This window comes from Amia ocellicauda, chromosome 2 (genome assembly GCF_036373705.1).
Source record: "Amia ocellicauda isolate fAmiCal2 chromosome 2, fAmiCal2.hap1, whole genome shotgun sequence".
Lineage (NCBI taxonomy): Eukaryota > Metazoa > Chordata > Actinopteri > Amiiformes > Amiidae > Amia > Amia ocellicauda.
The window spans coordinates 54,583,333-54,594,998 of NC_089851.1; positions in this window are offsets into that span (position 1 = coordinate 54,583,333).

An 11,666-nucleotide genomic window follows, 5' to 3' on the forward strand; every position below is an offset into this window, starting at 1 on the left:
TGGCTTCTCTAAATTGCCCTGTATGTGGGTGTGTCTGCGTGTGTGTGTGTGTGTGTGTTGCCCAGCGATGGACTGGGGTCCCGTCCTGGGTGTATTCCTGCCTTGTGCCCTTTGCCTGCCGGGACCAGTGCTCGGCGACCTTCGCCAGGATAACTGGTTTCAAAAATGGATGGATAATAGCAGCAATTAACTGGCATGGCAGTTAATGATAATAGATTGATATCGATGTGCAAATGTCATGTTATTATACCCTTTATTAAATATGTTATTAAATACCTTAAAACATATTATAGCAAAAAAGTTTAAAAATGTCTAATATATTTATAATTTGTAAAATTAATCATATAATAATAACATAACATGTTAATAGATTGTTTATAATGGACACTTAAAATAAAGCATTACCATTATTCTTAATACATGGATACAAGATAATCAACAACATGGGAGGGCTTGAGAATCTGCTATGGCTTTGTGCAAGGAAATTTGGCACTGAATAAATGTTGGCTACAGCAAACATGCGCTGCTGTACAGGCTGACAGAGACACTGTGATGCATTTCTTCAATGAGTGATGCTTACTTAATCTTTATTTCCATTTCCCAGTTTAAGGACACTTATCTCTACAGCATTACTTCAGTAGTTCACGCAGCCCCCTATAGAAGTCAGCGGAAGATGTAGTGATTGAAGTAATGGAGGTATCTTGGCCTGTACACACTTGGCAGAGGGAACGACAGCCTGGCCATGGAACACCTACCCCCAGCTCCATCTTGAGATTAGCGAGAGGCAGCAGTGATGCAGCGCTATGGAGCCTACAGCGCAGGGAAGGGACTTAATGCGTGGTATCTCTGATGTAGTGCTTGTGTGTTTTTCAGGTCTTTTCTATAATGTGCTTTCTGTATTGTCATAAACCCCTGGCACTTTTTGTCGCTGTTACTCTATATTGTTTTGCATTACATTCATAAAGAAAATAAAACGAAAAATCTCTAATAGTGTGTGTCTCAATGGTTGTGTTTGTTCATACATCGATAAAAAACGTTTGGAAATACTATGAAAAGTAAAATGTAGATAACAAATAAGTAATCATAAGTTATTTCTGTGTCCTATTCTGTAAAAAATAAGAAATGATTAGTCCTACTTATTAAGTGGTCACTGAACAGTGTGCTCTCTGTCAAAAGCCAGCTTTTGGGCTCCTCTGCACAAGAGGGCTTTTGACCTCAGATGCTGTTGCCTGTGCAGCTGAAGGGAAATCAGACTGTCATCTGTGTGTTTTTCTATAAAACAAATGTGTATTATGCAAGTTTGTTGTGGTTGTTGAGGAGGAGGAGGAGGAGGAGGACGACATGTAGTGTGTTGTTGAGGAGGAGAACTTTGTGAAGCCACTTGTTCAGTTGGCCCGTTGGTCTAGGAGTATGATTCTCACTTAGTGTGCGAGAGGTCCTGTGTTCAACTCCTGAACGAGCCCTAGGGCATGAAGCCGTCTGGTTTCGTGGCTGGTGACGGTAGTCTTCTTGGGGTTGCTTTCCTCTACCTGCTTTCGCATTATTGTTGATCTGCACTGTGAAGTGCTGTTAAATGAGTTTTGAATCATTTGGCTGAATCTGAGCAGATAACATAGCCCTAAACATTTCAGAATTCATCCTGCTGCTTTTGTCAAAAGTCAACCAGTTCTCTTGACAGCCATACATGCCCTTACCATAACACTACCTTCACCATGTTTCACAGATGAGGTGGTATGCTTCAGATCATGAGCAGTTCCTTCCCTTCTCCATACTCTTCTCTTCCCATCATTCTGGTACAAGTTGATCTTTGTCTCATCTGTACATAAGATGTTGTTCCAGAACTGTACAGGGTTCTTTAGATGTTTTTTGCCAAACTCTAATATGGTCTTCCCATTTCCTGTTTAAATACAGAGGGTTTACCACAAGATGTACTCTGGTGAAGTGTTCTCTTGATTGTTGACATTGACACAGATACGCCTACCTCCTGGAGGGTATTCTTGATCTAGCCAACTGTTGTGAAGGGGTTTTCCTCACCAGGGAAAAAATTCTGTCATCCACCACAGTTGTTTTCCGTGGTGTTCCTGGCCTTTTGGTGTTCCTGCGCTCACCAGTACGTTCTTATTAGTGGATTTGGCCACACCTAATGTTTTTGCTCTCTGATTGGTTTGTTTTGATATCTAAGGCAAAACACCCCAAGAACAAGCAGGATCTAAAGACAGCTGTAGTGCAGGCCTGGCATAGCATCACCAGGGAAGAAACCCAGCATCTGGTGATGTCTATGGGTTCCAGACTTCAGGCAGTCATTGACTGCAAAGGATTTGCAACTGATAGGGAGAAATTTTACTCCCTCAATAAACAGGCGGACAAGGAATACTCAGGACCCGATTTAACTGAAATAATACCAAAATAGTTTATTCAGCTACAACTAAGTGCTCTGGAGATGGTCAGTCAGCAAGACACATCTAAGGTTTTTCTAAAGAACATGCTATCATATACAAGATGACTCCCTTTGGTTGCTGGGCAACTGGATGACGTCAATGATGTACCCCAAACTTGATCACAGACTTCTCCTTTGTCTTCTGTTTTCTCTATAGCCTTGGATGAAAATGTTTTTCTAAAAATCAGCTACACAGAACTACTGCACCTGTCCTCTGCGGAGCAATACACAAAGCTTAAATTCATACATGGGTTACACAATCTTACTGCAACAATGGTGCAAATATATTTGGCATTCGGACAGGCCACTGTCCCGCATCACAACCAAGTATTGAAACTCACAATTTAATTAATGATTATGTTAGTTTGTCCAAATACTTTTGAGCCCCTAAAATTGGGGGGACCACATAAAAATTGGTTTAATTCCTACACCATTCACCCGATTTGGATGTAACTACCCTCCAATTAAAGATGAAAGTCTACACTTAAAGCACATCTTGATTGTTTCCTTTCCAATCCATTGTGATGGTGTACAGAGCCAAATTGACAATTGGGTCTGTCCAAATATTTATGGACCGGACTGTATACCTGTAACGAAGGACTGCCATGGCGGGGAACCCAGGTGCGGAGTGAGAGGTGGTCAGAAACAGGCTGTGGTCAATGCCGGCAAACCGTAATGTCCAGGGAAATCCACAAGTCCTGGTCGATAAGACAAGCAGGGGGTCAATGATCAGGCAAACAGGCTGGTAGGGAGAATACGGGAATTGGTGGAGGAACACGTGGAGGTTGTAAACAATCAATAACAAAAGGATACAAGACTTAGCAGTGAATTAAAGTCACAGAGGGGTTTATATGTGTAGCAGAGAGGAGCAGAGGACGGTGAAGGAGGGTGCTGGTCCAATGGGAGTTCGAGGATGATAGAACAAGTGCACATGGTGCCGAGGAATGTTAAGTGGCTGATTGCTGGGGAATGTGAGGGTTTAGAATTCCGGTGATGCTGACCTCTGCAGGGGAGCTTGTGAATTGCGGGATGTGTGGGATACAACAGTGACAATACCACTTGTTATTGTGTGTTTGAGTTTACTTGCATGGATTGTCTATTCATGTCAATATTAAAATTCCAAAGCATAACATTTATTCACAACATGCTTTAGTGTTAAATGTTTGATATGGCAGCACATATAAAGGTGTATACAGCTCTGGAAAAAATTAAGAGACCAGTGCACAATTATCAGTTTCTCTGGTTTTACTATTTATAGGTATATGTTTTGGTAAAATGAACATTTTTGTTTTATTCTATAAACTGCTGAAAACATTTTTCCCAAATTCCAAATAAAAATATTGTCATTTAGAGCATTTATTTGCAGAAATGTACAACTGGACAAAATTACAAAAAAGATGCAGTGTTGTCAGACCTCAAATAATGCAAAGAAAATAAGTTCATATTAATTTTTAAACAACATAATACTAATGTTTTAACTTACAAAGAGTTCAGAAATTAATATTTGGTGATTTTCAATCAAAGCATTCATGCGTCTTGGCATGCTCTCCACCAGTCTTTCACATCGCTGTTGGGTGACTTTATGCCACTCCTGGCGCACAAATTCAAGCAACTCGGCTTTGATTGATGGCTTGTGACCATCCATCTTCCATCCATCACATTCCAGAGGTTTTCAATGGGGTTCAGGTCTGGAGATTGGGCTGGCCATAACAGGGTCTTGATCTGGTGGTCCTCCATCCACACCTTGATTGACCTGGCAGTGTGGCATGGAGCATTGTCCTGCTGGAAAAAACAATCCTCAGATTTGGGGAACACAGCAGAAGGATCAGAGCAGAAGGAAGCAAGTTTTCATTCAGGACAACCTTGTACATGGCTTGATTCATGCGTCCTTCACAAAGACAAATCTGCCCGATTCCAGCCTTGCTAAAGCACCCCCAGATTATCACTGATCCTTCACCAAATTCCACAGTGGGTGCGAGACACTGTGGCTTGTAGGCCTCTCCAGGTCTCCGTCTAACCATTAGATGACCAGGTGTTGGGCAAAGATGAAAATTTGACTCATCAGAGAAGATTACCTTACTCCAGTCCTCTACGGTCCAAACCTTATGGTCTTTTGCAAACCTCAGCCTGGCTCTTCTTTGCTTCTCGCTTTTTTCTAGCTTTGCAAGACTTCAGCTCTGCCCCTAGGAGCCTGTTTCGAACCATCCTCGCAGTGCACTTCACCCCAGCTGTCGTTTGCCATTCTTTTTGTAGGTCACTTGATGTCATCCTACGGTTGTTGAGTGACATTCCAATGAGTTGGCGGTCATCCCGGTCAGTGGAGAGTCGTTTTTGTCTTCTGCTGGTAGCTTTGTAGCTTTGTTGTCCCCAATGTCTGCTGCTTGACCTTGTTCTTATGAACCGCCATCTTTGACATTTTAAGAATGGAAGCAATTCTCACTGTATCCCTCTGCCAGTAAAGCCAGAATTGAAACCTAATTTTCTCAAAACTTTCCTATTCAACTCTTTTGGCATGGTCAATAGTTATTTTCTGATTCCAATTACTTTTGAGGTTCTACTAGCACTATTTTTGCCATCCAGCTGGTCCTAATGCAAGAGGATAGTGATATACTTTTCTTCCTTAAATATGATTTGGTTCAGGTGATCACCTAATTAGTACCTCATTGAGTAGAATGAGGTGTGTCTGTGTTGGAATTCAACAGACACTGGCATGGAATGACTGCCATACATGTCGAGATGCTGATTTAAGAAAAATGTGCAGTGGTCTCTTAATTCTTTCCAGAGCTGTATAAAATAATGTGGACCTAGTAGGGTGGCATGGTGGTTAGCACTGCTGCCTCACCGGTACAGGGGTCTGGGGTTTGAGTCCTGGCTTGGGGGCTTGTCTGTGTGGAGTTCACATGATCTACCTCTGTCTGTGTGGGTTTCCTATGGGCACTTCAGTTACCAGTTCTGTGAGAAGAGTGCAAATCTAAACAAACAAGAAAGTTCTTGAGTTTCAACTTCACTGCTGCAACTGGTCTGTAATTCTGTGAGGCAAGAATGATAAAAAAAAAATCTGTAACCTTTGTAAGGTATGCATATTCCATGTTTTTACTGGTAATGGATTTTATGTAATTACAGTCACTGACTCCCTCAGCTGTGCTTGGGTGGCCTTCTTCTCCTCAGTCCTCATCCTCCTCAATCTCTCTGCAGAATTTGACACTGTCGATCACTCCATCCTCCTCTCCTGCCTCGCTGACCTTGGAATCTCTGAACTGCTCTCACCTGGTTCTACTCCTACCTCAGCGACAGGACCTACCAAGTGACATGGCGAGGTTCCTCATCCACGCCCCAACCTCTCCTCACAGGTGTAACCCAAGGCTCCATTCTGGGTCCCCTCTTGTCCTCTCTCTACACTCACTCCCTGGGCCCCCTCATTGCATCCCTTGGTTTCTCTTACCATTTTTACACAGATGATGCCCAGATCTTCCTGTCTTTTCCCTCCTCCGACATTCTCATCCCCTCTTGCATCTCTTCCTGCTTGTCTGCTATCTCTGCCTGGATGCACTCACACCACCTCAAGCTCAACCTCTCCAAATCTTTTTTACATTCCGTTAATTCCTTTAGAAATCAGGATAAATTGGGTAAAACCAGAAAAGCATCTAATTAATTCTCATTCAGGAGTCAACATAAAAAACAGAAAAGAAACAGAAAACCATCCTGAGGTTCTGTGACACCGAAGAAGGTTTCCTACTGTTCACAGAGAAAGGGGAGCAATTGCTTGCCCCAGTGGAGGACCTTCTACGGCAGATGGGATTGAAGACTGTGGAGGAGATCGAACAGCTTCTCCCTGTAGTAGCAGACATAACTATCCAAAGTAAAAAAAAAATGCAATCAATCTATTGCAATTAGCAATGAGGAGTAGCATTTAGTGCTATTGTTTGGCTCCAAACCAGAAGCCTATTGGATGATGTGTTATTTTAAATAAGTATGTATAATATAAAAATAGTAACAGACTGATTTGTTTTTTTGTATACACGTATTTTACTGTTTTAGTTTTTAATTTACTTTTTTTTAATTAAGTTAATTACATGCAATTAAATGTGTGTGTATATATATGTTTCCAATTTTGTTTACTTTTTAACAAAATTAAAGTGTTCCGAAGCCCAACCCTGCAGCAACACCAGTCTATCACAAGGCAACTCTAATTATCTCTAATTAAGGACACAAGTCTAACACAGGGTAACTCTAATTCTAATGCTTGTTATATTTCTTTTTGATAATTTTCAAGATAAGAAAATGTACAAACAAATGATATACGCCAATATTCAGTAAATAATTATCCATTAAGTTTAATCTGAGGATTTTTACAGCTTTTCTTCTACCCCCAAAATTCCAACTCCTGTTACAACTTTGGTAGAAACATAGTATACATACCAGCCAATTAATTCCCTATATTATCCTTATCTAATAGCCTTAGCTTATTTTCCTTAAACACCTTTTTCAAATCGTTTAACGTTTCGATTATTTTCAAAAACTACTACTAGTAGCTTACTACTGTTAACAATAACTTACATGTACTTATAGTAACTTACATACTGTAGCATTGGGGGGGCATTTTATTGGTTATTATGAATTATTATTTATTATTTTGTTTTGTAAGGATAAGGGTGTCTGCCAAGAGATAAATAATAATAATAATTTAATTATTGAAACAGCGATACACAGCAGACCGACACTGTACACACTGCCGGTTTTTCTGCCGCTCACGCTTGGCTGCCTGAAGAGCTGGAGTCTCTGGCCTGCGCCCCCTCCTCCCCTGTCTGCTGGCCAGGAGCCGTAAGTGTCCATCCTCATTTCTGATGCCAATGTAGTATTTTCAGCGGGGGAAAACAAGTAGCCCACAAATCGCTTGCTTACTTGCTGCTAGATTTATTGAAGAAAAAAACTAAAAAAACTAAGAAAAAACTAAGCGCCTCTTGCCCAGAAGAAGTTCACACAGTTCCAGGTGTTGCTCCGCACACGTGGTCACCAACTCTAAAACCCCTGCACACACCCTAATAAACCCCAGCTACCTTACCTAAATTAGCATAACACATTTTTAAATAAATTAAACTGAGCACTTTATCTCCGTTGTTACACATACATAGTATTAATAATTATACTGTTCTTACCATATGTAAATCCTGCAATAAATCATTCCCCAGCGTGAAGTAATTTTCACAAAACGAAATCCAAATATAAATTTTTGCTAGTCTTTAGATGTGCCCAGCAAATGTAGTCTGTAACTCTAAGTTAAAACTTTAATAACACTCATGTATTACAATCAAACTTGAAAAATAGGGCATCCAAAACAGGAATGTCACAAAATGTTGTATCACTATATTAAAATAATATCATATGAAAGCTGTTGGGACTGAGGGACGGAAGCTCAGTTCGTTAGCTTTGCCCCTCATATTAGGAATTGGGGGTGCACAAAATGTACTAATTTATGTTTAATCTTAATTGTAAACTACTGTAAATAAATGAATAAACATATCAAGATGGCTTCCTTTGATCTACTGGCAGAGGTCTGGTCTCATAGTTCTCAAAGCAACTGTTGATCAATAATGATGAGGTGACCTCTCCAGCCACAGATTAGCCACAGAAATCTTGAAGGAGATGCTGGGAGTGTCAGAACAGCCTTGCTAAAATTTGCTTGCTTGACAATTAATACAATTGGCTCTGTTGACATGTTTTTCAATCATTAATATAAAACATTATACAGTTTATACAAAACATTAATACCGGCTCTTCAAAAAGTTTTACATTTATATTTATAAATGTTATTTTGTATACTGGTAAGTTAGCCTTGATTGGTCTTTGTTCACATATTTTTCTTTTTAAGCTGTCAAAAGCAAAATATTCCATACCTCTGTTTTGGATAGCGTACAGTTGCTAATAATAATACAAACCATACATTTCATTACAATAACACACACACATATATATTAAGGCTGTCAGTCCATTCAAATATTTGATCGGTTAATCAATGGGCAATTGCTGATTAATCGGGCACTTATTGAAATAAAAACAACGCTGTAACATTAATGGTAAAATATATATATATAGGAATATATATTTAAAAAACACCAAATCATTATAATAAGCAAACTAAATTATAATTGCTACAGCAAATGGGTGCTCACAAATTATACTGTAAACTACACTGCTCTTGTAAGAAAAGCATTGCATGCAAATGAAACAGAAAACCTTTCCTTGTCTTCAATATTTCCTTACAAATCGAGTTTGAATCCAAAGTTTAGTTTCCCATTAGCGGCTTGTGACCCTGTAGTTTGTGTGCTGATACTGTACACGTGATGTGATCTTTTGCATGATATGCCTTTATAATTTAACTCTAGAAGTGCACGGCTGGTCAGTTTGACTGATTTAATTTGAATTACTATGTGTTCCTGAATACACTATGGATACCAATTCCTGACTTTTCCTAAATATATGTATTAAATATGCCTACAGCATTTTAGCTGCATAAACGCAAATAAAGTTTTTTATTTGATCATTATTATACTATAGTTTTGGCTCTTGTAGGTAGTTTGAAATGTCGGTGCTTCTAGTGTGTACTGTATACTAGCCAGTCATTATAATAGACATTTTTAATTTGTTTAAATCTGCTTGATAAATGATCTTTTAAGAACTATACTGTGATGATTATATATATATATATATATATATATATATATATATATATATATATATATATACACTCACCTAAAGGATTATTAGGAACACCATACTAATACTGTGTTTGACCCCCTTTCGCCTTCAGAACTGCCTTAATTCTACGTGGCATTGATTCAACAAGGTGCTGAAAGCATTCTTTAGAAATGTTGGCCCATATTCATAGGATAGCATCTTGCAGTTGATGGAGATTTGTGGGATGCACATCCAGGGCACGAAGCTCCCGTTCCACCACATCCCAAAGATGCTCTATTGGGTTGAGATCTGGTGACTGTGGGGGCCAGTTTAGTATAGTGAACTCATTGTCATGTTCAAGAAACCAATTTGAAATGATTCGACCTTTGTGACATGGTGCATTATCCTGCTGGAAGTAGCCATCAGAGGATGGGTACATGGTGGTCATAAAGGGATGGACATGGTCAGAAACAATGCTCAGGTAGGCCGTGGCATTTAAACGATGCCCATTTGGCACTAAGGGGCCAAAAGTGTGCCAAGAAAACATCCCCCACATCATTACACCACCACCACCAGCCTGCACAGTGGTAATAAGGCATGATGGATCCATGTTCTCATTCTGTTTACGCCAAATTCTAACTCTACCATCTGAATGTCTCAACAGAAATCGAATCTCATCAGACCAGGCAACATTTTTCCAGTCTTCAACTGTCCAATTTTGGTGAGCTTGTGCAAGTTGTAGCCTCTTTTCCCTATTTGTAGTGGAGATGAGTGGTACCTGGTGGGGTCTTCTGCTGTTGTAGCCCATCCGCCTCAAGGTTGTACGTGTTGTGGCTTCACAAATGCTTTGCTGCATACCTCGGTTGTAACGAGTGGTTATTTCAGTCAAAGTTGCTCTTCTATCAACTTGAATCAGTCGGCCCATTCTCCTCTGACCTCTAGCATCAACAAGGCATTTTCGCCCACAGGACTGCCGCATACTGGATGTTTTTCCCTTTTCACACCATTCTTTGTAAACCCTAGAAATGGTTGTGCGTGAAAATCCCAGTAACTGAGCAGATTGTGAAATACTCAGACCGGCCCGTCTGGCACCAACAACCATGCCACGCTCAAAATTGCTTAAATCACCTTTCTTTCCCATTCAGACATTCAGTTTGGAGTTCAGGTGATTGTCTTGACCAGGACCACACCCCTAAATGCATTGAAGCAACTGCCATGTGATTGATTTGTTAGATAATTGCATTAATGAGAAATTGAACAGGTGTTCCTAATAATCCTTTAGGTGAGTGTATATATATATATATACTGTGTCATTTATGTTGTTGTAACTTACCATTACATATAGTGTGCCTTCCAGATGTATGCATACCCCTGATTCAATGTAACAAAAATAGTTTTAGCAAAGAAAAGAGAACAATGTTTTTTGTTTGTTTATGTTTTGTTTAAATACATGCACACATGAAACAATGTAGGACTATCAGTGTTAGATATCGCAAAAATATTAAAGTACAAGTTTTGAACAAATATGCAAATATGTTTTTGCGAAGTACAGTACTGAAACTAGTATTGCTTTCATTAATTTCTGCAACAAATACTGAGTGTACACTTGCATAGATGTGAGTGAAGCCATCTTCTTTTTGCCAATGTACAGCATGGCAGAAGCTGCCATAACTAAATATTCCTATACATATTTACACTCTTGATCTTGCTTTTCTCTTTCAAAACTCAAAACTTCACCATGTAGTCTCGCTCCCAAACACCCTTTATATAGCATGCAATTGCATCACGATTTAATCTGTATTCACCTGATTAAATCATGCAATTTCATGCATTCGGATTTCATGAAATCCAACGAAATTGAACACATTCGGATTCCATGGAAATTTCATAGTGTATCGCAAAGCTCTTTACAAGAAAATATAGTTAATTAAATATTAAAACTACAATTAAGATAGACAATAAAACAATACAATTATACTATAGTACTTACTACAGTAGTACAACAAATACTGTAGGACACTGTTGTATACCACACTAAACTTTTATACTATGGTATACTGAATAATGTGTGACATACGATAGTACAATGTTATACTACAGTATACTCTTGTTACGTGATATACTATAGTATCTTGTAATGTACTATAGTGCCTCCTACGGTACTTAGACAAATATTGAACTACCCTGTTGTATACTATAGTTTACTGTAGTACCTTGTGATGTACTATAGTACTTAATATATTACATGTACACTGAAACATACTGCTTACTGTACTTCCACAATGTTTCTCATGGAACTTTAGCATTCTAGTTATAAATAATATCATCATTATTATTATGCTTTTACTTTGTATTGCCTACAGGTCTTACACATACTAGTACAGACTGTTACCGAGGGTCTGGTGGAGAGAAAATGGCCACCTATTCCTTAAGAAAATCATATTAATAAATATATCTTCACTTCAGACATTTGTGACATTGCTATATTTAAAACAATTTATACAAATAACAGAATTAAGATAAAATTGTGGTGCAGTTCCCCTTAAAGTTTAAG